Genomic DNA, 26,690 nt, shown 5'->3' with positions numbered 1-26,690 from the left:
GTGCTTACTTAGAGTATCAGTTGTTTTTAAATTATTATTATTATTTTTTTAAAGAGACACACCTTCCCCCTGTCACCCTGGCTAGAGTGCAGTGGCCCCATCATAGCTCACTGCAGCCTTGCACTCTTGGGCTCAAGTGATCTTCCTGCCTTGACCTCTCAGAACACTGATATTACAGGCATGAGCCACTGTGCCTGGTGTTAATTACTTTTGGTTTTGAACCTATCCTTAGCGAAGGAGGAGCTGTTATTTCCCTTATGCCTCTTGGGATCACATCTTGAGAGGTGTATGGGGGCAGCAGAAACTCCCAAAGCGATCTAGAGAGATCAGAGTATCAGAGGCTAGTGCCTCTCCCAAGCAAAGGCTGGGGAGATGCCAAGACCAAGAGAAGCTCTGAATTCAGAATAAGAGTGGGTTGCATTGTTGTTCTCAAAGAATATGTCCACCTGGAACCTCAGAATATGACCTTACTTGGAATAAAGGTCTTTACAGAAGTAATCTTGGGATGAGATCATGCTGGATTCGGTTAAACACCAAATCCAATGACAAGTGTCCTTATAAGAGATAGAAGGAGAGAGATACAGAGAGAAGGCCATGTGAAGATGGAAGTAGAAATTGGAGTTCTGCAGCCCTAAGCCAAAAAAAAAAAAAAAAAAAAAAAAAAGGCCAAAGGTTGTAGGTAGTCACTTGAAGCTTGGAGAGAGGCATGGAACAGATTCTCCCTCAGAGCCTGCAGAGGGAACCAATTTTACCAACACTCTGGCCTCCAGGACTGTAAGAGAACAAATTGCTGCTATTTTAAGCGATCTAGTTTGTGATGATTTGTTACAGCAGCCCTAAGAAACTACTATAAGAATGGAGCCAACAAGAGCTGCTGTGGCTAGGCAAGGGGACCTACAGGCAGCCTCACAGAGTCTCATCCTGCACACTGCACGGAAAGCAGCGAGGCTTCCCAGCCCAAGGGGTACAGAGAATGGGAGTGGCCCAGAGGAACTTTTAGGCCAGGAAAGGAGAGGATCAGAGCATGAACACCCTGGGCCTGGGATAATGGCTTGGACTTCCCTGTTCTCAGTGACAGATCCAGCATGATGCAAGAGCAGTTCAGCCATTCCTCACGGAAACTGGGAAGGGCCCCAGTAGAGCAGCCTTCCAGGAGGGATGAGGAACATCATGGAGGAAATCATGAGGTCCTTGGTGTATAACATACAGCCCACAGACCTCTCTGCCCGCTGACAAGTTATGGCATGAGCTGCCTCTACTGTCTTCTCACTCAGGAAGAATAGAAAAGATTGGGAGAGGGAAGAAAGCCTGAAAATCAAATATTTACCCAAAACAGGCCAGGTACTTAAATGAAAGAAACTATTTTACACTGGAAGGAAAAGTTACTTTTAACTGGCATGTTTAACTTAACTCCAGTATTAGCTACATAGGAGGCTCAAGGAAAAAGTGAAGTATAGAGAATATTCTATGTTTCAGTACCTCGGAGTTGTCTGTGCAAGAGTTCTATACTTCATCTCCATCTTTTGTGGTATGAGGTCTTTCTTGGGTGACTCTTCTGCCTTTCATGACAAGATTCCCTGGTGGTTCCCACCACCTTCCCCCGAGTCTTCCAGATGGCTCGAATATAGTGAAAGCCTAGAAGGAACCCACTGTAAACTCCAGATGAGACTTTGTGTAATGAATAAGATTGCTCAAAAGGAGTGAGTTCCTTTTTTTTTCTTTCCTCTCTCCAAGTTTATTTTATTATGAAAACTTTAAAATATGCAAAATAGTTGAGAAAACAGTTAAACGAATATTCTTATACTCCTCACTCAGATCCAACAATAAATTTTGGATTGTTAACATTTTGCTATTATACCATGTATGTAAGTGTAACATTTTAGGAAACTGCCAAACTGTTTTCTAAAGTGGTTATACCAAGTTATATTTACACCAGTAATGTATGAGTGTTCCAGCTGTTTCAAATTCTTGCTAACACTTGTGTTCAATATTTATAATTTTAGCCACGCTTATAGGTGTGTAGAGAATTCTCCTTATGGTTTTAATCTGCATTTCCTTAATGCCTAATGATATTGAGCATTTTTGTGTATGCTTACTTACTTCCTCCATATGTCCTCTTTGGTGAAATATCTGTTCAAATCTTCTGCCCTCTTTTAAAATTGTTTCTTGTCTTATTAGTAAACTGTCAATGTCCTTTCTATATTCTAGAGAAACATTATCTACTGGATATATGCTTTGCAAATATTTCTCCAAGTGTGTGGCCTCCCTTTTTATTTTTTATAACAGAGTCTTTTGAAGAACAAAGGGTATAATTTAATAATGGTGAGGTATCAAGTATTTGCTTTTCTTTATCTGTTTTGCACACATTGCCAGTAAAGAAAGCAAAGTGTAGTTAGATAGGCACATAAGTTTTAGAGCCAGACAGGTATGAGTGAATCTCACTTCTCCACTTACAGGTTAAACTCATATGATCTCAGTTGTCTCATCAGAATAGGGGTAAAATGTCAGTGACAGACTCATAAGATTCTCGTACAGAATTAAGTGTGTGTGTGTGTGTGTGTGTGTGTGTGTGTGTGTGGTGTAAAGCACTTAGTAACTGGCATATGGTAAGTATTCAATCTTTAAAAAAATAGCTATTATCTTCCTGAATTTGTATCATGGTTTTGCCTGTATGTGTACTTTTTAGGAACACAGAGGTGCAAATTGGAAATTTAACCAAGTCCATCAAACCTTGATGACACTGTCTTTACCAGGGTAGGGGCCCATCTGTGTCACTGGAGGCTACGCCGCCTTCTCCTGGCACACAAACCTAGAGGAATGGTTTCAGGAATAGATAAGAAAATGGTTGCTTATTCCTAATAGTCACAGTGACGGTTGTTCACTCAGGAGCGAGCATGAGTGAAGCACATTAGAGTAACACAAGTGTACTCTGGTTTCATCCATAGGCCTCCCACAGTAGGTGAATGTGGTCACCAACATTTTACAGAGGACTACAAAAGGCTGCTGATTCATGTGTTTCGCTTTCTCAGCAGAGTGCAAAGTTGAGACGGGAGCAATTTATCAGGAAAGTCTTCCTTAAACTGGAGTGGTTTCTGGGAATATGCCTACAGACCTGGCAATGAATCTTAGGAGGGAACCTGTAGAAGAAGGGTTTGCACACTAGGTTGGTTAAAGGGCTGACTGGTCCATAAATACGGGAATCTTATTTTCTATGTCACATTGCTCATAGCCTGCTCAACAGTTCTTTCTTCCTCCTTTTTGCTAATAAAATCCAATTTTATTTGAATTGCAGCTTGCCCAGCTTCAAGGGGTAAATCATGACTGAGTTCAGTCAGTTATAGTAATTCTGTTCCCCATTGCCAGTGATTGGCTTAGAGGTCTAGCCAATGAGACATAAGAAGTCAGCTGATGGATTCTAGGAAAGATCTTTCTTTATGCTGTGGGTGAGTCAGGCAGGTAGAATGCTTTCCTTTGGTTCCAACCCATCCTTCCTGCTTTGAACCTTTTCATGTGAAGTTGTGATGTTGGAGCTGCTGCAGCCATCTTGCAACCATAAGAGAGAGTCACAGAGATGCATACATAGAGTTCTTACTTCATTGAGCCGTAGACCCCACCCTGGAGGTGCCTACCTCCAGACTTCATGTTAGGCAAGATTGAAATCAAAGTTATTCTGTTATTTTGGTTTTAACCCCAGTTCAGTCCAGGTGCAGTTTGATGTCTTAGTCAGAGTTTGAGAAGGTAATTTAGTACAAGGTCTAACTGATAATTTCTAGTTAAGTGTTGCTGTCAGATTCTTCTCATTGTAATCTCCACACTGGACTGTCCTTTAATATATCGCAAAGGAGTCTGACTCTACTGATAGATGTCTCCTGTCTCAGAATCAACCTGGTACTAAGGAAGATTGTGCAGAATGTGGCTGCACCTGATCCTGGCATGTCTTTGATAAACAAGCACACAGTTGTGTTGCGGCAGCAGACCTTTCCTTATTGAAAGGATCTCTAGTTATATTATTGCTATTGGTTGTAGACAAGGTCATGCTTGCTGTTATAGCCTGAATAATTGATTCTGCAAACCAATCCACAAACAAAACCTCAATATTTTCTGGCTGGCTGTTTCTTTAGTCTTTATATTAGTTCTTTACAATGTTTCTTGGCAAGCCTGTTATTTTTCTTTTAAACTTGTTGAAATCTGCTGCATGCTTAACACCAAAATATGTTTGGCTTGTCCTAATGGCTAATTACTTGAAGTGGGAAAAAATCTCCAATACAGACTGATTAACAACATAGGCTTGGAAGTTACCACCCACACGTGGAGCCACTCATCCTCAATGCAAATGTTTGATATAATTACATGAAACCAAAGAAGCTTAAACCATATCTTTTGGGAGAAGAGGAAGCAGACTTCCTGTAGGAAGACTCTAGAGACCTCTATTTAGCCACCACAAATATCTTTTTATGTATTTGTAGCTCTGGCATACTTTAAAGTCAAAACTGGGGAGTGAAACTTCTGGAATTTTTGCTCAAATAACTTGACTGGATGTACATATTTATGAGCTTAAAAAAAGTTATTACAAGCCAGCAGTATTCCATAAAACATAATACTTGTACACAATTCAGGTTCAGTAACAACTTGTAAACTTGTAAAGGGATACCTTCCCCACCACCCACCTTTTTAAAAGAGGTATCTCTGCTTTGTTTTGACTATAAAAGCAACATATGCTTCATGACAAAAATTCAAACTACACATTCAAATGTCCACGTTTATAATGTAGAAGTCTTCTATAAGCTCATCCTCCCAAAGGAAATCACTACTATTTATTGCACAGACTTCCAGTTTCTTACGTATACATAGTATATTTATAGAAATGGCATCTTACTCAACATACTGTTTTATAAACTGCTTTTGTCACTTACAATATGTATCTTGAACATCTTTCCAAGTCAGAGTTATATACTTCATCTTTTAAAAGAGATGAATAATAGTCTGTGCATAACAAATTAAGAAAACTTTTCATTTACTGTTTTAAACAATTCCACAAGAAACATTTATGTACCTGCATCCTTGTGTTGTGTACTTGTCTGATTATTTTTCTTTATTCTAAGAAGTGGAATTACTTTATTAAAGGATGGTGCTTTAAAATTTTAATACATATTGGCAGATTTCTCTAGAAAGTTTATATCAGGGCTGGGCATGATGGCTCATGCCTGGAATCCCAGCACTTTGGGAGGCTGAGGTGGGAGGATCACTTGAGCCCCAGGAGGTTGAGGCTACATTGAACCATGATCCCACCACTGCACTGGAGCCTGGAAAACAGAGTGAGACTCTGTCTCTAAGACAACAAAATAAAATAACAAAGAAAAAGAAAGCTTGTATCAATTTGTATTCTTGTACACAACGAATGAGAGGACCCACTCTTCCCAATGTCTTTGCTGTTGCTGAGCAGTAACAATCTTTTGAGTATTTATCAATCTGAAAGATAAAAATAATACCACTGATGCTTGATTCTATATTTAATTAATGATTAGTGAGATTGAACACCTTTTCCCTGGTTTTTGACCACTTATTTATTAATTGCTTGAGCATATCCTTTGCCCATTTTCAATAGGAAAGTCAATCTTTTACACACTGATTTGTAAGAGCTTTTATGTGTTAAAGTGCCAATTGTTTATTTTTATATGTTTGTAAATGTTACTTTCTTGTTGATAACTTATCCAGTTTACTAAGGTTTAGTTACTCACAGAGTTCCAGTCTTCCTGGGGAAAACAAGCTGAGTTGAGTTAGGTGGTACCTTCTCTTTGTTTCTCTACCACTTTGGATGCGCATCTACTAAAGTACTCATAACTCAGTATTTAGAGTGTTTTTCAGACTGAGTCTTAGACCTGTAGCTGTTTGAAGGCAGGGACAATAGTTGTTCATCTGTGTACCCTAGTACCTAATATGACACTCCTAATATGCAGTCATTAAAAGTAGTTACAAAAGCATGGCTATTTGGGTTTCTTTCTCTCCCTTCCAAAATGCAACCCAGGCTGAATCTACTTAACAGTAGGACATGCAGTCTTGTCCTAACAGTGGGACATGCAGCCTAGTCCAGTTCTGAGCACTTACAATGTGCCAATATTATGCCAGAGGCAGGTATTGGGCTATTATAACAAAATAACCTAAGTTATGTGTTGCAGTTCTAGAGGGGAAGTCCAAGGTCAAAGTGCTGACAGATTTACTGTCTATTACGGGCCCACTCTCGGTCTATAGAAGGTTGTCTTTTCACTATGATCCACATGGTGGAAGGGTCAAGGGACCTCTCTCGGGCCTCTTTCATAAGGTCACGAATCCCATTTATAAGGACTCCACCCTTATGATCTAATCATGCCCTAAAGGCTCCCATCTTAACACCATCACCTTCGGGATTAGAATTTCAGCATATGAATTTTGAGGGAGCACAAACATTTAGACATAGCAGCAGATCATGCCCAAGAGGGAAGGACTGGAGGCCCTTGGTCATTTTTCTATTTTTCAATTCAGAGTAAAGTGACCTCTGCCTAAAATTTGGAATGTAAGGGCTAAAATGTTAAAGCCACTGTCTACATATATGGTGCTACATATGAATAGAGAACAATTTTTTAATATGACTAATGCGGGGCTTTAGCTTTACAATATCTCAGAAATGAATGATGCCACAAGGACAATGTCTATATTTTAAAACAATTAGGTTTTTATTCATATATTTCCAGATGCAAATGTGTCTAGCTTGTGTAGATTAGTTTTGCAGTTTATCCTCTTTTTGTGATCATGCTGATAACTGAAAATTTTGAAGAGCTGTTGCTAAGCAATGTGACTTGAAGCATGTAATGATAGTTTCCTGTAACAACTAAAATGTAAAAAAGAACTATCTTAATTTTACTACTTCATTATCAACCAACCTACTTTTAACGTTTGGGTAATCACACCCTTAATTAAAATTTTTGTGCAGTCATTTAAAACAGATCTAACAATCTAACAGAAGACTAAAGGGAATTCTTGCGATAAAAGTGTTTCAATGTTTATATAGTGAGAAAGAGACAAGATTTTGGTATTCAACATTGGGTTCTCTGTCATTATCTGGGTGACTTTGTGCATGTCTCTTCTGCTTTCTGAGTCCAAGACTTCACTGGGAGTCACAGCCAGTATAAGACAAATAAATGAAATGAAGTATAAGAATGTGAAAAAGACAACATTTTCTACAAAGATTGTACTCTATTGTGTATGTTGAAAATCCAAATGACCTTACTGACAAATTATTAGGTGTGATAAAATAGTTCAGCAAGCTTGCTGTATAAAGATCAACATTAAAAAGAGTTTGTATTGCAGCCAACAATCATATGAGAAAAAGCTCAACATCACTGATTATTTCAGGAATGCAAATCAAAACCACAATGAGATACCATCACACATCAGTCAGAAGGGCTATTAATAAAAAGTCAAAAATAACAGATGCTGGTGAAGTTGCAGAGAAAAAAGAATGCTTATACACTGCTGGTGGGAGAGTAAATCAGTTCAATGACTGTGGAAGGCAATGTGATGATTCCTCAAAGACCTAAAAGCAGCAATCATTTGTCCCAACAATCTCATTACTGGGTATATACCCAAAGGAATATAAATCATTCTATTATAAAGACACATGCATGAGTATGTTCATTGCAGCACTATTTACAATAACAAACACATGGAATCAACCCCAATGCCTATCAATGATAGACTGGGTAAAGAAAATGTGATACATATACACCGTGGAGTACTACGCAGCCACAAAAAAAGGCATGAGACTATATCCTTTACAGGAACATCGATGGAGTTGAAGGCCATCATCTTTAGCAAACTAACGCAGAAACAGAAAACAAAATACCCCATGTTCTCACTTATAAGTGGGAGCGAAATGATGAGAACACATGGACATATAGAAGGGAACGACACACACTGAGGCTTATTGGAGGCCAGAGAGTGGGAGGAGGTAGAGAATCAGGAAAAATAGCTAATAGATTCTAGGCTTAATATCTGGGTGACAAAATAATCTGTACAACAAACCCCCATGACAATAATTCAATAATCAAAATAATTCAGTAATCTCATATACATAAGATTGGCAAAAGTTTTGGAAGTCTTTGGAGAAAGGGGAATTCTCCTTCATGGCCTTTGGAGCCCAGCAAGAGGAAAGCTTACTTTTTAAGAGCATGGACTCTGGAGGAAGCCTTCCCCTCTTGCTAGCTGTGTGACAGTCAAGCTCTTTCAAATACTTGTGCCTCAACTTCCTCATCTGTGAAACAGAAATGACAATGATAGCCAAAACTTACATATAGCTTACTTGATACCCAGCCAGATCCTGTTCTAAAGTAATTCAAAGTGTTTGTGTGAGGATTAAATGTAAAGCTTTAAACACACTGTCCTGCAGAATTAACACTATACAAATGTTAGATATTTTTAGTTGGTTTAGTAAAGCTAAGGCTGTTCATATACTTCAATCCAAAGATTCCCCTTTGTACTTCTGAAGTACAAACTCCTGAAAAACTCTTGCACCTAAGTTCAGGGGCCTATATAAGCTTATGTATTACAGTATTGCCTATTACAGCCAAAATTAAGAGTACCCAGTTGACCATCAGTAGGAAAACAAATAGTGGTGTATTCATTCAATCTTGTAAGACCTACATGGTTACATGGAATGACATGGACAAATATCAAAAAACATGAAGCAACATACAGACTGACATACATGGTAAGATTCCATTTATTTAAAGCTTAAGCACATGCAAAAGAGTGTGATGTGTTTATGGACAAATGTTAACATGGAAAATTTATAAAATCAGATATGAAGGATCTCACCAACCTCCAGAGAACAGTTACATGTGGGTAAGAGAGGGGCAACAGGAATCCGGAGAATGAGGAATTCAGGCTGATGGAAGCACAGCCATATTCCATTGTACCATCTGAAACACAAAACCTCTGTCGCTGCGGAAGCCAACAAACGAAACAGGAGAAGCACTAACAGGCTTCCACCACCTCAGCTCGGAAATGACACAGGGCGTTTCTACTCACATTTCATTGTCTAGACCTAGGCATCTGGCCACACCAACCTGAAGGGCATTCTTTTAGTAAACACTAGTAATGTCTCCCACACTTGGCCTGTGGACTAAGTAGACAGAGCACATTCAACTCCAGAACAAATGACCTCACATTGTCATTTTTTGCTCTTGATCTGAAATTCCTGAATAGTTCAGTCTCCCTGGGTCCCTCAATCTTTGGATCTTCAATGACTAGATCTGCCATCAAATACCCCTAAAGCCTTGATAGAGACCAACTGCTTGTTTCTCAGAGCCACCAGATGGGAGCAGAGGTTATTAGGATTTTATCCAATAGTGTCACAGAAAGTCTGGAGGGTTCTACATCTTTTGATGGTTTTGTGTAAGTGTCTAGACAATTTCGGATTTTCAAAAATAAATGTGGCTTAGTAATCATTGTAGTTATTCTTTTAAAATAATTTAAGATTTACTTCTTGGTCACATAATAAGTCTCTTTGATTAGAGAGGTTTTGAATGAGGTGCGTGCTGACTGGTAGATCATCCATGAGCTTGGGAGGCTTTGAAAGGCTCATTCATCAAAGCCAGCAGTTTTGGCAAGCTCTGAGCTACAGCTTTAATTAGCATCATGTTGCTTTCTTCAGTTTGGATTTTGCATAAGTTAAAGCAGCCAGAGAAATATTTTACTAAAATCCACCTGTTCACTCAGCATCACCTACTCCTTTGGTTTTCCATAAATAGCTCAGGGTAAAGAGTTGACAGTCTATCTGTTTCCATACTCACAGCTTGGGTGACTCAAGTGAACATATGGAAAGATAGAGTTTGGGGCTTTGTGACTCTTCTTGAGCCAGGAAAGTGGATACCTGAGGCTGTTTTCTTAATATCTTCCTTGATAACTTTCCATTTGGCTCTCAGGTATGGAGCTGGCCTTGTAATTAAATCAGAGCTCTAGCTGGCTTTGATGTTACCCTGTTATCTTTTACTTTTTTTCTGAATATCCTCAGAAAGCAACACTCTCATAAGTCACCCCCAGAGCTGCCTAAACTCTTTCCATAGGTTAAATTGTCTTTTAATTAGCTATAGGTGTTAAATAATTTGGCTCTAATATGAAATTAATGACTGTAAGTAGGATTGAAATAGAACAAAAACTATTCTGATAACATAGGATATAGCTGTATTTTATAGTTAGTTTCCCCTATTATTGATAATTCTTCACTCACATCCACCCAAATAGTGTCTGAAATTTGAGAGGAGAGGCAGGAGAGTGCAAATGGGGTTGCCAATTATGATGGTTCTTACCATTCACCATCGTAGGAAATAGCTTAATTCTTTATGGCAGTTTGGGTGGATTCTCTTTGTCCTCCATTGATTCTGGAAATGGATATCTGACTATAAACAGACCCCACGTCTCACAAAGCTTATTGACCCCATTTGAACTGGTTGAGCACTTTTGATGACTTCCAGGATAAAAAGAGAAGTGGGTCCTGTCTTTCCACATTCCATATTCTCCTTTCCAGTATAACTGGAGCAGACAGAGAATGAATGTGTCCACTCTAAGTAAGCAGAGTGTGCTGGACACAGCATACACTGCCCAACTGCCACATAGAGCCTCCAGCTGCTCTTTCAGGCTTTGCCTCAACTGCCAAGAGTGGCCTCACTCAAGGGCTCGACCTGGTCAAGATGGGGCTATAGAGGCTTGATCATTCTGGTGTGATGTGGGTCAACTCTGATGAGCAATATTTGCTTCTGAGCACCCCCTCCCCGGGGATTGACCAAAGCTTTGTTATACGGGCACCAAAGACTTTTCCTTTCTCCCAATACTACTTCTTTCCTCTCTCTTCCATAGGTGTTGATCCTTAATAATTCCTTGTATGTCAAACTCTGTTTCAGCTTCTGCTTTTGGACAACCCAACATGCAACAGAAGCAAGCTGAAAGCAGAAAGTATTTCTTCAGCCAGCCACACACACAGCACAGCTGTGACTTCTCCACATTGAAGAGTTGTGGCCCAGGTGAGTGAGGAGGTACAGCACCTGGCAGCGCCATAAAACTATGGATTCCAAAGATGCTAAAAATCAAGGATGTAGAAGCTAGGAGAGTCCTTTGAGGTCATTGAGCCCAAATCTTACAAAGAGGCTGAAGTTGGAAATTAGAGAATTGTCTCAAGACAGTGGTGGTTATGTTGACATAGTAACATGAGGACATGAAGGGGCTAACTCCTCCTTTCATGGAGAGTTGCTGCAGGAGACCCCAATCCAGCCCACTGGATTGAGTAGAGTAGAAAGCAGTGGCTTAGGAGATAACTGCAGCCCTGTCAGTGATAGGACAAATGGGTGCATTTTTTTCATGGTGGGCTTAAGAGAGAGCTGACTTGGAACATTTAAAGAAGATTTGGCACAGGAGGGCTACCTGGAGAGAAGTTCAAAGTAGAAAAAAAATTGTCTATGGAGCTGGATTACTGAGTCAGAGCCAAAGGGGAGCTTTAAGAAGCTACTGGGAAGGTATAACCTGCGTAGGGGATTTCTGGGTATTAGCCTGATCATGGAGTTCTCCTAGAGCTCACAGCAACCCACCCCAGAGACCAAGTCAGTTTTAAGCATCAGTGTGGCCAGAGTGAGCAAATGGCTTAATGCAGGCAAGAAAGGCCTCCCTTACCTACTTTCCTTTCCAAACTGACAATCTCTGAGAGGGGAAGCCATAGGGGTAAGCCTCTAGGGGGGAGCAGAAGGAATTGGTAGAATAAACAGAGAAGCAGACAATCAAGGCTCCTCTTCCAGATCAAGGCCTGCACAAGCCAGTAGCTAGGGGGAGCTAGGTGCTAGAAGATGCTTGTTTGGAGCTTTAAAAAGTTAATATTACATTATACTTCATGCATTATTTACCTAAGGATGACTGTTCTTATGCCTCAAAGTTATTGGAAGGCATTTATTCTCTAGCAGAAAGGCTGTAAAACCTGCCCAGGATCTTATTCAAGGAGGAAGATGGGGCACAGATTATGCAAGGAAAGGAGCTGACAACAGAATTTGCAGAGGCAGTATTGACAAAAGAAAAGTCACTGTATGAATCCACAGGAACTGTGCAGTGGCTAATCGTACAGATTGTGGCTCCAGATCACCTGGGTTCACATCCCACATTTATGAAGACTGATCTTGGGCATGTTGCTTTATTTCTGTCTCTCTTTCCTCATCTGTCAAAGGGAAATAAGAATAGCACTTACCTCATAGGGTTATTATAAAAGTTAAACTGGCTAATACATAACAAGCACCTAGAACAGAGCCAGACACCATAACAAATGCTTTTAATATTGGTTATTATTGGTCCAGCTCTTTCAGCATCTGCTATGTAAGCACATGTGAGAGTCCCAAGGATGACCATTCCTGAGTTAATGGTAAGTCAAAAAGCAGGTTATCAAGTGGGTTTCTTCCCCTGCTGAACTAGGAAAGATTGGTCTGTGCGCTGTAGTCCAGAAGATGCAAACTTATCATCTTACTACTGACAGATGTGCAGATTTCCCTTCTCTCTTGGAAAAAATGTGATTATTTGCAGCTGGCTTTGCAGGCAATGGCATAACTCTTTAGCAGGCACTGAAAAATGCTGTTTTATTTTAAATGGGAAAAACTTCTAGTTTTCCCCAAAGCGTCTGCACTAAGGCTTAATATTGAAGGAGGATTTCCTATGCACATCAGCAGGAGACACTTTTCCTATGCAAATCTAGTAAAGTTGACCCATGTGATTCTGTATTCAGCACATTGTGCTCCAAAGTGAATGTTTAGTATCATTGAAAAAGATGCCTGCTCTGTTTGTCGATTCACATAGTTTGTGAATCTCATTGTCGGCTAATAAAAAATCTTGTTCTGTTCTTTGCCAACGACCTCAATCTATACATTTACAATGGAAAAGCAGTGAAAACCCAGATTTTTTTTTTCATTCCTTAGAAAATGAGATGTCTGATGTTCAGAATCTGTCTAATGGCTTCTAAGTATTCAAAGCAGAGTTTAAAACAAGAAATGTAAAGAGAAATTGACATTTAATTTCTGTATCATTGAGTCATGTCACTTCTTAACTACGATATAAATACGCAGCATTTAAAATTAACACTCCATTTTATACCACATGCGGTCGAGTTAAATAGTAACTACATGTGAACAAGAAGATCAAGGCTATATTCTTTAGTTTTGTGTTGCCAGTTTGTTTCTGGTTTGTATTTACTTCTCTTCTTGTCACATAAATGATCTGAAGCATGATTTTTCCAGTTTAAAAATCACTGAGGCTAAATCAATGTGATAACTTTTCTATATGTATATGATCAGCTTATAAATATAAAACAGATACCATCTTGCCAATGTGGAACATGCAGACACACACTTGAAATAACTGAAGGTGTATAGTTTGGGGTTTTTCTGTATTTTTATCTTTGTGATAAAGTTGAGCTTTGAAAAAAATGTAACTGAGGTTAATGACTTGTTCATTCCACCCCCAATACCCTTTGAAAAGAAGATCCAGACTGAGTGAGTTTAGTTAGTTCTGTTTCCCCAAAACTGCTGTCACTTCCTTGGAAACCTCTGAAGGAGATTTTGCCCGCATAGGCTTATGTCCTAGATGGGTTTTTGTTCTTTAACCAACTTTCAAAACAACCATTGATTTTGCCTAGATAGGTTTGTTTTGCCTAGATAGGTGTGCGTTTTTTAGCCAGCTCTCAATTGCCACACTGCAAGGTTAATTTTCTGGCAGTTTCCTTCATATTTTGCCATGTACTTACTGGGAGGAGCAACTTGTCCAAAGTTCTTTTTGTGTCAAGAGAATGTTTGCTTACAGGAAAAGATTGCATGGTTGTTTCTGTACATGCCTGTAAATAAATTGCTTGTATGTGTGTCACAATTTGGTCTGACTTGTTTTCACTTACATACAATCAGGAAGCGAGGTGGTAGGGAGGAGATGTATAGTCCTTAGTTCTCTAACTGTAACTGTCAACCTTGGAAGTCCTTGCTCTGAATATAATAACTTTATTCTACATCATTCATTATCCTTTCCAACTGGAGGAGAGTTTCTTCTCAACTGCATTATATTTTTATTGAACAAGCTCAAACCATGTAAACAATGTGAAAACATATTAATGACCTGTGTATGTAAAAGACTTCAAATAGGCTCTTGAGACATTTCTTAATCCAAAAATTATTCTTTATTACCCCGAGGCCAGAACCACAGGGATGATTCCAGATGACCACAACAGAGAATTGTGAGGCACTGAAAACTGTCTTAAGCGATGTGCAGAAGGAACAGGGACAATCCATTGATTATTTAATTCTCAGTAATTCACTTTCTTCCAGGGATAAACTTTGGAAGTTGATTTAAGTTTTCTTGTCTCTATTCTATCAGCCAGAAAGACATTTTTAGTGTTTTACGTATTGCAATGCCCTTAGAAACAAGTTATTTATTTACAATTTATTTTTACCTTTTTTTCTTATTCTTTTTTTATTATTATTATACTTTAACTTCTGGGATATGTGTGTAGAACGTGCAGGTTTGTTACATAGGTATACATGTGCCATGGTGGTTTGCTGAACCCATCAATCTGTCATCTAGGTTTTAAGCCCCGCATGCATTAGCTATTTGTCCTAATACTCTCCCTCCCCTTGCTCCCCGTCCCCCAACAGGCCCCAGTGTGTGATGTTCCCCTCCCTGTGTCCATGTGTTCTCATTGTTCAACTCCCACTTATGAGTGAGAACATGTGGTGCTTGGTTATCTGTTCCTGTGTTAGTTTCCTGAGAATGATGGTTTCCAGCTTCATCCATGTCCCTACAAAGGACATGAACTCATTCGTTTTTATGGCTGCCTAGTATTCCATGGTGTATATGTGCCACATTTTCTTCGTCTAGTCTTTCATTGGGTTGGTTCCAAGTCTTTGCTATTGTAAATAGTGCTGCAATAAACATATGTGTGCATGTGTCTTTATAGTAGAATGATTTATAATCCTCTGGGTTTATACCCAGTAATGGGATTGCTGGGTCAAATGGTATTTCTGGTTCTATATCCTTCAGGTCTCGCCATACTGTCTTCCACAATACTTGAGCTAATTTACACTCCCAACAGTGTAAAAGTGTTCCGATTTCTCCACATCCTCTCCAGCATCTGTTGTTTCCTGACATTTTTTTTTTTTAAATGGAGTCTCGCCTTGTCACCCAGGTTGAAGTGCAGTGGCATGATCTCAGCTCACTGCAAGCTCCACCTCCCAGGTTCACATTATTCTCCTGCCTCAGCCTACCGAGTAGCTGGGACTACAGGCGCCTGCCACCGCGCCCCGCTAATTTTTGTATTTTTAGTAGAGATGGGGTTTCACCGTGTTAGCCAGGATGGTCTCAATCTCCTGACCTCATGATCCACCTACGTCAGCCTCCCAAAGTGCTGGGATTACAGGTGTGAGCCACCGCGCCCAGCCTGTTTCCTGACTTTTTAATTATCTCTCTTATAACTGGCGTGAGATGGTATCTCATTTTGGTTTTGATTTGCATTTCTCTAATGACCAGTGAGGATGAGTTTTTTTTTCATATGTTTGTTGGCTGCATAAATGTCCTTATTTGAAAAGTGTCTCTTCATATCCTTCACCCACTTTTTGATGGGGTTGTTTTCTTTTTTCTTGTAAATGTGTTTAAGTTCCTTGTAGATTCTGGATATTAGACCTTTGTCAGATGGATAGATTACAAAAATTCTCTCCCATTCTGTAAGTTGCCTGTTAACTCTGATGATATTTTCTTTTGCTGTGCAGAAGCTCTTTAGTTTAATTAGATATCATTTGTCAATTTTGGCTTTTGTTGCCATTGCTTTTGGTGTTTTGGTCATGAAGACTTTGCCCATTCCTATGTCCTGAATGGTATTGCTTAGGTTTTCTTCTAGGGTTTTTTTATGGTTTTATGTCTCACTTTGAAGTCTTTAATCTGTCTTGAGTTAATTTTTGTATAAGGTGTAAGGAAGGGGTACAGTTTCAGTTTTCTGCCTATGGCTAGCCAGTTTTCCCAGCACCATTTATTAAATAGGGAATCCTTTCCCCATTGCTTGTTTTTGTCAGGTTTGTCAAAGATCAGATGGTTGTAGACGTGTAGTGTTATTTCTGAGGCCTCTGTTCTGTTCCATATATATCTGTTTCGGTACCAGTACCATGCTGTTTTGGTTACTGTAGCCTTGTAGTATACTTTGAAGTCAGGTAGTGTGATGACTCCAGCTTTGTTCTTTTTGCTTAGAATTATCTTGCCTATATGGGCTCTTTTTTGGTTCCAAATGAAATTTAAAGTAGTTTTTTCTAATTCTGTGAAGAAAGTGAATGGTAGCCTGATGGGGATAGCACTGAATCTATAAATTACTTTGGGCAGTATGGCCATTTTCAAGATACTGATTCTTCCTATCTATGAGCATGGAATGTTTTTCCATTTGTTCGTGTCCTCTCTTATTTCCTTGAGCAGTGGTTTGTAGTTCTCTGTGAAGAGATCTTTCACATCCCTTGTAAGTTGTATTCCTAGGTATTTTATTCTCTTTGTAGCAATTGTGAATGGGAGTTCACTCAGGATTTGGCTCTCTATTATTGGTGTATAGGAATGCTTCTGATTTTTGCACATGATTTTGTATCCTGAGACTTTGCTGAGGTTGCTTATCAGCTTAAAGAGTTTGTGGGCTGAGACAATGGAGTTTTCTAAATATACAATCATGTCATCTGAAAACAGAGACAATTTGACTTCCTCTTTTCCTATTTGAATACCCTTTATTTCTTTCTCTTGCCTGATTGCCCTGGCCCAAACTTCCAATATTGTGTTGAATAAGTGTGGTGAGAGAGGGCATCCTTGTCTTGTGCTGGGTTTCAAAGGGAATGCTTCCATCTTTTGCCCATTCAGTATAATATTGGCTATGGGTTTGTCATAAATAGCTCTTATTATTTTGAGATATGTTCCATCCATACCTAGTTTATTGTTTTTAGCATGAAGGGGTGTTGAATTTTGTGGGAGGCCTTTTCTGCATCTCTTGAGATAATCATGTGGATTTTGTCATTAGTTCTGTTTATGTGATGGATTACACTTATTGACTTGCGTATGTTGAACCTGCCTTGCATCTCAGGGATGAAGCTGACTTGATTGTGGTGGATAAGCTTTTCGATGTGCTGCTGGATTTGGTTTGCCAGTATCTTATTGAGAATTTTCGCATTGGTGTTCATCAGTAATGTTGGCCTGAAATTTTCTTTTTTTATTGTGTCTCTACCAGGTGTTGGTATCAGGATGATGCTGGCCTCCTAAAATGAGTTAGGGAGGAGTCCCACTTTTTCTACTGTTTGAAATAGTTTCAGAAGAAATGGACCAGCTCCTCTTTCTACCTCTAGTAGAATTCGGCTGTGAATCCATCTGGTCCTGCGCTTTCATTGTTGGTAAGCTATTAGTTACTGCCTCAATTTCAGAACATGTTATTGGTCTATTCAGGGAATTGACTTCTTTCTGGTTTAGTCTTGGGAGAATGTACGTTTCCAGGAATTTATCCATTTCTTCTAGATTTTCTAGTTTATTTGCGTAGAAGTATTTATAGTACTCTCTGATGGTAGTTTGTATTTCTGTGGGATCAGTGGTGATATCCTCTTTATCATTTTCTATTGTGTCTATTTAATTATTCTCTGTTTTCTTCTTTATTAGTCTGGGTAGCAGTCTATTTTGTTAATCTTTTCAAAAACCAGTTCCCGAATTCATTGATTTTTTGAAAGGTTTTCTCCTTCAAAAAATCCTGTATCTGTATCTCCTTCAGTTCTGCTCTGATCTTAGTTATTTCTTGTCTTCTGCTAGCTTTTAAATTTGTTTGCTCTTGCTTCTCTATTTTTTTAAATTGTGATGTTAGAGGGTTGATTTTAGATCTTTCCTGCTTTCTGATATGGGCATTTAGTACTATAAATTTCCCTCTAAACACTGCTTTAGCTGTGTCTCAGAGATTCTGGTAAGTTATGTCTTTATTCTCATTGATTTCAAAGAACTTATTTATTTCTGACCTCATTTCGTTATTTACCCAGTAGTCATTCAGGAGGAGGTTGTTCAGTTTTCATGTAGTTGTGTGGTTTTCTGTGAGTTTCTTATTCCTGAGTTCTAATTTGCTTCCACTGTGATCTGAGAGACTGTTTGTTACTATTTCCGTTCTCTTACATTTGCTGAGAGCTGTTTTACTTACAATTATGTCAACAATTTTAGAATGATGCGATGTGGTTCTGAGAAGAATGTATATTCTCTTGATTTGGGGTGGAGAGTTCAGTAGATGTCTATTAGGTCTGCTTGGTCCAGAGCTGAGTTCAAGTCCTGAATATCCTTGTTAATTTTCTGCCTTGTTGAGCTGTCTAATACTGACAGTGGGGTGTTAACATCTCCCACTACTGTTGTGTAGGAGTCTAAGTCTCTTTGTAGGTCTCTAAGAAGTTGCTTCATGAATCTGGATGCTCCTGTATTGGGTGCATATATGTTTAGAATAGTTAGCTCTTCTTGTTGCATTGATCCCTTCACCATTATGTAATGACCTTCTTTGTCTTTTTTGATCTTTGTTGGCTTAAAGTCTGTTTTCTCTGAGACTGGGATTGCAACCTCTGCTTTTCTTTTGGTTTCCATTTGCTTGGTAAACATTCCTCCATCCCTTTATTTTGAGCCTATGTGTGTCTTTGCATGCGAGATGGGTCTCCAGAATACAGCACACTGAGGGGTCTTGACTCTTTATCCAATTTATCCAGTCTGTGTCTTTTAACTGGGGCATTTAGCCCTTTTACATTTCAGGTTAATACTGTTATATGTGAATTTGATCCCATCATCATGATCCTAGCTGGTTGTTTTGCATGTTAGTTGATGCAGTTCCTTCATAGTGTCATTGGTCTTTATATTTTAGTGTGTTTTTTCAGTGGCTGGTACCAATTTTTTCTTTTCATATTTAGTGTTTCCTGCTGGAGTTCTTGTAAGGCAGGCCTGGTGGTGACAAAATCGCTCAGCATTTGCTTGTCTGTAAAGGATTTTATTTTTCCTTCACTTATGAAGCTTAGTTTGGCTGGATATGAAATTCTGGGTTGAAAAATCTTTTCTTTAAGAATGTTGAATGTTGGTCCCCACTCTTTTCTGGGTTCAGGGTTTCTGCAGAGAGATCCACTCTTAGTCTGATGGGTTTCCCTTTGTAGGTAACCCTATTTTTCTCTCTGGCTGCCCTTAACATTTTTTTCCTTCATTTCAACCTTGGTGAATCTGATGATTATGTGTCTTGGGGTTGCTCTTCTCAAGGAGTATCTTAGTGCTGTTCTCTGTATTTCCTGAATTTGAATGTTGACCTGTCTTGCTAGGTTTGGGAAGTTCTCCGGGATAATATCCTGAAGTGTGTTTTCCAGCTTGGTTCCATTCTCCCCATCACTTTCAGGTACACCAATCAATTGTACATTTGGTCTTTTTCCATAGTCCCATATTTCTTGGAGGATTTGTTCGTTGCTTTTCATTCTTTTTTCTCTAATCTTGTCTTCTTGTTTTATTTCATTAAGTTGATCTTCAATCTCTGGTATCCTTTCTTCCACTTGATTGATTCAGTTATTGATACCTGTATGCTTCCCGAAGTTCTTGTGCAGTGTTTTTCAGCTCCATCAGGTTGTTTATGTTCTTCTCTGAACTAGTTATTCTAGTTAGCAGTTCCTATAACATTTTATCAATGTTCTTAGCTTCCTTGCATTGCATTAGAACATGCTCCTTTAGCTCGGAGGAATTTGTTATTACCCACCTTCTGAGGCCTACTTCTGTCAATTCGTCCAACTCATTCTCCATCCAGTTTTGTGCCCTTGCTGTTGAGGAGCTGTGATCCTTTGGAGAAGAGGCATTCTGGTTCTTGGAATTTTCAGCATTTTTTGCACTGGTTTTTCCTCATCTTCATGGATTTATCTACCTTTGATCTTTGATGCTGATGACCTTTGGATGGGGTCTTTGAGTGGGTATCTTTTTGTTGATGTTTATCTTACTGCTTTCTGTTTGTTAGTTTTCCCTCTAACATTCAGGCCCCTCTTCTGCAGGTCTGCTGGAGTTTGCAGGAGGTCCACTCCAGACCCTGTTTGCCTGGGCATCACCAGTGGAGGCTGCAGAACAGCAAGATTGCTGTCTATTCCTTCCTCTGGAAGCTTCGTCCCAGAGGGACACCTGCCAGATGCCAGCCAGAGCTCTCCTGTATGAGGTGTCTGTCAACCCCTGCTGGGAGTGTCTCCCAGTCAGGAGGCACGGGGGTCAGGGACCCATAGTGGAGGCAGTCTGTCTCTTAGCAGAGCTCGAGCACTGTGCTGGGAGATCCACTGCTCTCTTCAGAGCGGGCAGGCAGGAATGTTTAAGTCTGCTGAAGCTGTGCCCACGGCTGCCCCTTCCCCCAGGTGCTCTGTCCCAGGGAACTGGGAGATTTATCTATAACCCCTGACTGGGGCTGCTACCTTTCTTTCAGAGATGCCCTGCCCACTGAGGAGGAATCTTGAGAGGCAGGCTGGCCCCAGCATCTTTGCTTCATTAGATTTCTCTCAGTCTGAACTTCCAGGCGGCTTTGTTTACACTGTGAGGGGGAAACTGCCTACTCAAGCCTCCATAATGCCGGACGCCCCTCCCCTCACCTAGCTGGAGCATTTCAAGTCAACTTCAGACTGCTGTGCTGCAGGCGAGAATTTTAAGCCAGTGGATCTTAGCTTGCTGGGCTCCATGGGAGTGGGACCTGCTGAGCAAGACCATTTGGCTCCGTGGCTTCAGCCCCCTTTCCAAGGGAGTGAACTGTTCTGTCTCGCTGGGGTTCCAGGTGCCACTATGGTATGAAAAAAACTCCTGCAGCTAGCTCGGTGTCTGCCCAAACATCTGCCCAGTTTCGTGCTTGAAACCCAGGGCCCTGGTGGTGTAGGCACGTTAGGGAATCTTCTGGTCTCCAGGTTGCAAAAACCGTGGGCAAAGTGTAGTATCTGGGCCAGATAGCACAATCCCTCATGGCTTCCCTGGCTAGGGGTGGGAGGTTCCCGGCCCTTTGCACTTCCCGGGTGAGGCGACACCCACCCTGCTTCTGTTCACCTTCCGTGGACTGCACCCACTGTCTAACCAGTCCCAGTGAGATGAAACGGGTACCTTAGTTGGAAATGCAGAAATCACCTACCTTCTGTGTTGGCCTTGCTGGGAGATGCAGAACGGAGCTGTTCCTATTCAGCCATCTTGCCAGTGAAAAATTGTTTTCTTCTTTTTCTTTTGCCATTCCTTAAGGGTTATTTATAGGCTCATTATTATTATTTTCTTTTCTCTTTTTTTTTTTTGAGACAGAGTCTCCCTCTATCACCCAGGCTGGAGTGCAGTGGTGCAATCTCAGCTCACTGCAACCTGGGTTCAAACGATTTTCCTGCCTTACCCTCCTGAGTAGCTGGGATTACAGGCATGCACCACCATGCCCAGCTAATTTTTCTATTTTTAGTAGAGACGAGGTTTCACCATATTGGCTAGGTTGGGCTTGAACTCCTGACCTCAGATGTGTCGGCCTCCTAAAGTGCTGAGATTACAGGTGTGAGCCACTGCGCCTGGCAGGCTCATGATTCTTAAAGGGTGGTCACTTTGAATTTCTTAATATGGGTGAGAACATGTTTTTCAGAACTATTATAGATTATTTTGTTGGCACTGTTGACTTAGGGATGATGCATCTGGAGTGTGTAAAGTTTAAAGCAGAAATTTGAAAAGCAAAAGAAGGAACAAATGGATAAAAGATTCCAGGCCCAGTTTCATGACAAATTAGTGTAATATGTCTTGGATATTTGTTTACGCTACATTAAGATCCTTGTCTATTAAAATCACTGTATATATGGAGCTGAGTCTAGTAACATGTGCGATCAGGAACGTAGTTTTCATTTGATCACAATGTTTGAAAATAATTTCTTAAACTGCTCTGAGGCATTAGATTAGCCAGGCAGGATTTCGCCTAACAAAAACCAGGTCCCTTTTCCCAAACTGGATGTTTGCTTATGTGGCTGATGATCCTACTTGCCAGTCAGGAAATGAAATCTACTGACCAGGTCTTCTCTGAGGTTTTTCATATGAATGAATTTTAAGGACAATCTAGCCATGAGGTCTTTTTCTTGTTAAACATGTTTTGCTTTTTGTCAGTGATCCTACAATTAAACTCTCAAGTTTCTTCACAAATCTAGGATAGATTTTTAAAATCTTTATCTTACTTTTTAGTATATTTTGCTTTGGTCTGAAGTATCAGTGTGTTTGTTATTCCTATTCAATATAGTGTCTTTGATCTATCTACTTCAAGGCAATTTGAAAGTGGAAATCTTTTTAACTTTTTCCAAAGTAAAGACCAAAAAGGAAATCAAATGGCCACTATTTTTTTTTTTTTTTAGATGGAGTTTCACTCTTGTTGCCCAGGCTGGAGTGCAGTGGTGCGATCTCAGCTCACTTCAACCTCTGCCTCCTGGGTTCAAGCGAGTCTCCTGTCTCAGCCTCCCAAGTAGCTGGGATTACAGGTGCATGCCACCATGCCCGGCTAATTTTTGTATTTTTAGTAGAGATGGGGTTTCATCATATTGGTTAAGCTGGTCTCGAGCTCCTGACCTCAGGAAATCTGCCCGCCTCAGCTTCTCAAAGTGTTGGGATTATAGGCGTGAGCCACCGTGCCCGGCCAAATGAACACGTTTTGAAACCAAAGTGCTCCTCCTGGATTATGCCACTGTACTCCAGCCTGGGCGACAAGAGTGAAACTCAGTCTCAAAAAAACAGAGTGGTCCTCATGCTCAAGGCACCATGCTAAATGCTCTAAACAACCACCAAAGACATGGTATTCTTTGCTTTTTAATCCACTAATTGCACCTTTTGCTCTGTGATTATGAAATAATCCTTCAGAATTTGAGCCTGGTTATCTCTTTTAAATTTTTAAATTTTTAGAAAATGCATTTGCATTTTTATTCCTTTGCAAAATTGTCCTTGAATTTCTTCTTTTGGTTTCTGCTAACTTCTGGTTTGTACCTTCCGTTCCAGTTTGAATTTGCTTATTTCTTCTCTTTCTTTAGCTACCTTTTCATTTAAAAGGATACTTTTGGGCCAGGAGTGGTGGCTTATGCCTGTAATTCCAGCACTTTGGGAGGCCGAGACAGGAGGATTGTTGAGCCCAGGAGTCTGAGACTAGCCTGAGCAATAAGGTAAAAACCCATCTCTACAAAAAATTAGCCTGGTGTGGTGGCATGCACCTGTACTCCCAGCTACTTGGGAGGCTGAGGTGAGAATATCTCTGAGCCTGGGAGGTCAAGGCTGTAGTGAGCCATGATTGTATCACTGCACTCCCACTTGGGCAGCAATGTGAGATCCTGTCTCAAAAAAATAATAAAATAAAATAAAAGGATATTTTCTCCTCAAACATAAAGATGGCAACAATAGACACTGGTGGCTACTAAAGGGAGGAGAGGGGCATGGAAGAGGGAGGGATGAGGGGAAGGATTGAAAAACTGTTGAGTACTATGCTCAGTACCTGGGTGATAGGATTATTCATACTCCAAACCTCAGCATCTCACAATATAACAGTTAACAAATATGCACATGTATCCTCTGAATCTAAAATTAAAGCTGACAAAAAAATAAAAGAATACTTTCTTCCCCATGGCATTCCTCTACCCTTACCTCCTGGTCTCGTTACTTTGTCCCTTGGCCCATATTTATCCCAGGACTTTGAGAAGTTGTATTAAGTTATCAGCAGGCTTTTTGGAGCTTCAAAAGACCCCTGTTCTAAGGTAAAATTCTTTGTCCTTTACCAAAAATTGTGTCTTTCAGTATCTTATGAATTAAAAATCCCCCATTATTATTATCTGACCTATTACTACTTCTTCAATGTCATGTTGCTTTTTCAGATCAGTTGTATTTTCCAGTTCATGTGAATTTTGTCAAGTACAGAGGCACCCATAGAGATTCTGTTATTCCTTCTTCGTTCAGAAAGCTGTGTCTGCAACATTTCCATTTTTTCTTGGATATGACCCAATATTAGCTCCCCCTTTATGATGTATCTGTATTCTTCCTTTAGATTTCTTGACTCTACTAAATTCCATTGGTTGTACTTATTTCTTCAAAGTTCTGTAATGTGCATTATATCAAAGCTCTTGCTTGTTTACACAGAAAACATTAGGAATACACACTCACGCACACAAACACACCAACTTTCTCTATAAAGAAAAACAATCTAATTATAATGATCATTAATATTGGAGAAGATCATATACATTTTAAGATAGAAAATGATTTAAAAATAAAATATAATTGATCAGTAGGTCTTTGGAAGTAAAGAGGTTATTGCAGTATATGTCTATGAGCTAATTCTATTAGGGTAACTCTATAATAAAAACTTAATCAAAATTGTCCTGATTGTTTAGTGGAATAAATTATTTTTTCCCTCATGAATAGAGTTATAAAAATTCATGGAGTCTTAGCTATGATATTCAAAATGCAAACCAGTGTAAGAAAGAGGTCAGAAGTTATTGGTACATTTACATATTGTTGCTGCATTCATTTCCTAAGGGAACATAAATATCTTGGGGTTGGGGGGAGACAGAAGGAAGGAACCCTTTTATTCTCCTCCAAGCATAGCCAAATGCAATGTCTTTTTTCCCCCAAGACTTTGTATGTTTGTGCTTGATGTTATGAGGTTATGAAGATCAAGCATTCAAAGGTCTAAACATGTAAGGAAGTGATGGTGTGAAACATATTTTCTGGTGTTGACTTTTAAAGCCTTTAGTAAAATACTTAATAAACAACAGGGGAAAAATTGTCTTTGGTGGTATTTCTTATACTATGTATTTTAGTTTGAAATAATGTATTTCAGCTTCACAAGGAATAACAGTAAAAACAACCAAAATTAATCAGGAAATAAAACCTTGAGTGTGTCTCCTGAACCAAATTGTTTTCTAAGGAAACTTTGATATTCTAATATAAAGGTTGACCCCATTCAATGAATGGCTCTGTCTCCTGCTTCCTGGGATGTCCTGTAAGACGATTGTGGTACTCTAATACTGACATTCAATGGTTGAAAGACAACCTTTTATTTTCTGGGGTTTGTAAATTTGTAATTGCTGTGATTTTGTCTATATAAAGCTCTGCCAACAAATCAATCAATATTACAAATAAAATCAACATAAAGTATGGTAGGTAAAATAAGGTTACTCCAAAGATGTTCATGTCTTAATCCCCAGGATCTGTTATTGTTACTTGACTAGGGCGATTAAGGTCACAGATGCAAAAGAAATACAATTTATTGTTTGACTTCATATTCATTTACTCAATGAATTTTTACTAAGCTCCTCTATGTGCTAGATACTGTTTTAACAACAGTAAACCCAACAAACCACCCTGATATCATAAAGGTTAGATTGTAGTAGAGAAGACAGAAAAGAATAAATAAATAAATATTAGACTATCTGTATCTAAGAACCCAGAATAGTGACTGGCATATCAAAGGCTTTTAAAAAACCCATTTTTATTGAGATAAAATTACATAAAGTATGGTAGGTAAAATAAGGTTACTCCAAAGATGTTCATGTCTTAATCCCCAGGATCTGTTATTGTTATTGTTACTTGACTAGGGCGATTAAGGTCACAGATGGAATTCAAATTGCAATCAGCTGAATTTAAAATAAAATTATCCTGATTATCTGGATGAGCCCAGCTATGGTTTAAATGCTTGTACCTTTTTAAACTCATGTTGAAATGTAATTGCCATTGTAACTTTATTAAGATGCGAGACATTTAAAATGTGATTAGGCCATAAAGTTTCTGCCCTCGCGAATAGGTTAATGCCTTTATTGAAAGAGTGGGTTCCTTATAAAAGGACAAATTCAGCCCCCCTTTGCCTCCCTCTTGCCTCTCGTGGCCCTTCCATCATGGGATGATGCAGCAAGAAGGTCCTCATCAGATATCAGTCTTGATCTTGGACTTCCCAACCTCCAGAATCATGAGTCAATACCTTTCTATTCATTATTAATTACTAAGTCTGTCTTATTGTTTTATAGCAGCACAAAATGGATTGTGATTGCAATCATATCTTTCAAATATGGAAAAAGGAGGCAGAAGAGTTAGTGTCAGAGTGATGCAATGTGAGAAAGACTTGACTGGCTCTTGCTGACTTTGAAGGTGAAAGGAATACAGGAGCCAAGGATGGTGGGCAGCCTCTAGAAGCTGGAAAAGGCAAGAAAATATATTCTCCCCTAGAAGCTCCAGAAGGAACCAGCCCTCCCTGACACCTTAATTTTATCTCAGTGAGACCTGTTTTGGACTAATGATTTCCAGAACTATAAGATATAAGATAATAAATTTGTGTTGTTTTCAGCTGCTAAATTTGTAGCACTGTGTTACAGAAGCAATAGGAAACTAATATCTTCAATATTAAAAGTGGGGCCTAATGGGAGGTGTTTGGGTCACAAGGTTGAATCCCTCATGAATAGATTAATGTCCTCCCTGGGTTGGGGGAAGTGAGCGAGTGAGTTCTCATTCTATCAGTTCCCTCTAGAGCTGCTTGTTAAAAAAAAAAAAAAAAAAAAAAAAAAAACTCAAAAATAAAACAACAACAAAAAACCACACACACACACAAAAATCAGCCTAGTACCTCCTCCAGCTCTATTGCTTCCTCTCTTGCCATG

General features: G+C 39.5%; 1 long non-coding RNA gene across 1 annotated transcript; it reads right to left on the bottom strand.

Annotated features, from left to right (window-relative positions):
* Nucleotides 1–6,713: 6,713 nt before the first annotated feature.
* LOC126952163 (uncharacterized) lies at nucleotides 6,714–24,156 on the bottom strand. Its single transcript, XR_007724810.1, has 4 exons — nucleotides 23,879–24,156; nucleotides 21,185–21,282; nucleotides 8,194–8,287; nucleotides 6,714–6,865 (listed from the first exon to the last, which is right to left on the bottom strand). It is a non-coding gene; the product is annotated as an uncharacterized LOC126952163 (long non-coding RNA).
* Between the last annotated feature and the right edge of the window lie 2,534 nt (nucleotides 24,157–26,690).

This window comes from Macaca thibetana, chromosome 4, assembly GCF_024542745.1.
Source record: "Macaca thibetana thibetana isolate TM-01 chromosome 4, ASM2454274v1, whole genome shotgun sequence".
Taxonomy (NCBI): domain Eukaryota; kingdom Metazoa; phylum Chordata; class Mammalia; order Primates; family Cercopithecidae; genus Macaca; species Macaca thibetana.
The sequence above is the reverse complement of the archived record's forward strand: the minus strand, read 5'-3'. Positions and strand labels throughout refer to the sequence as shown.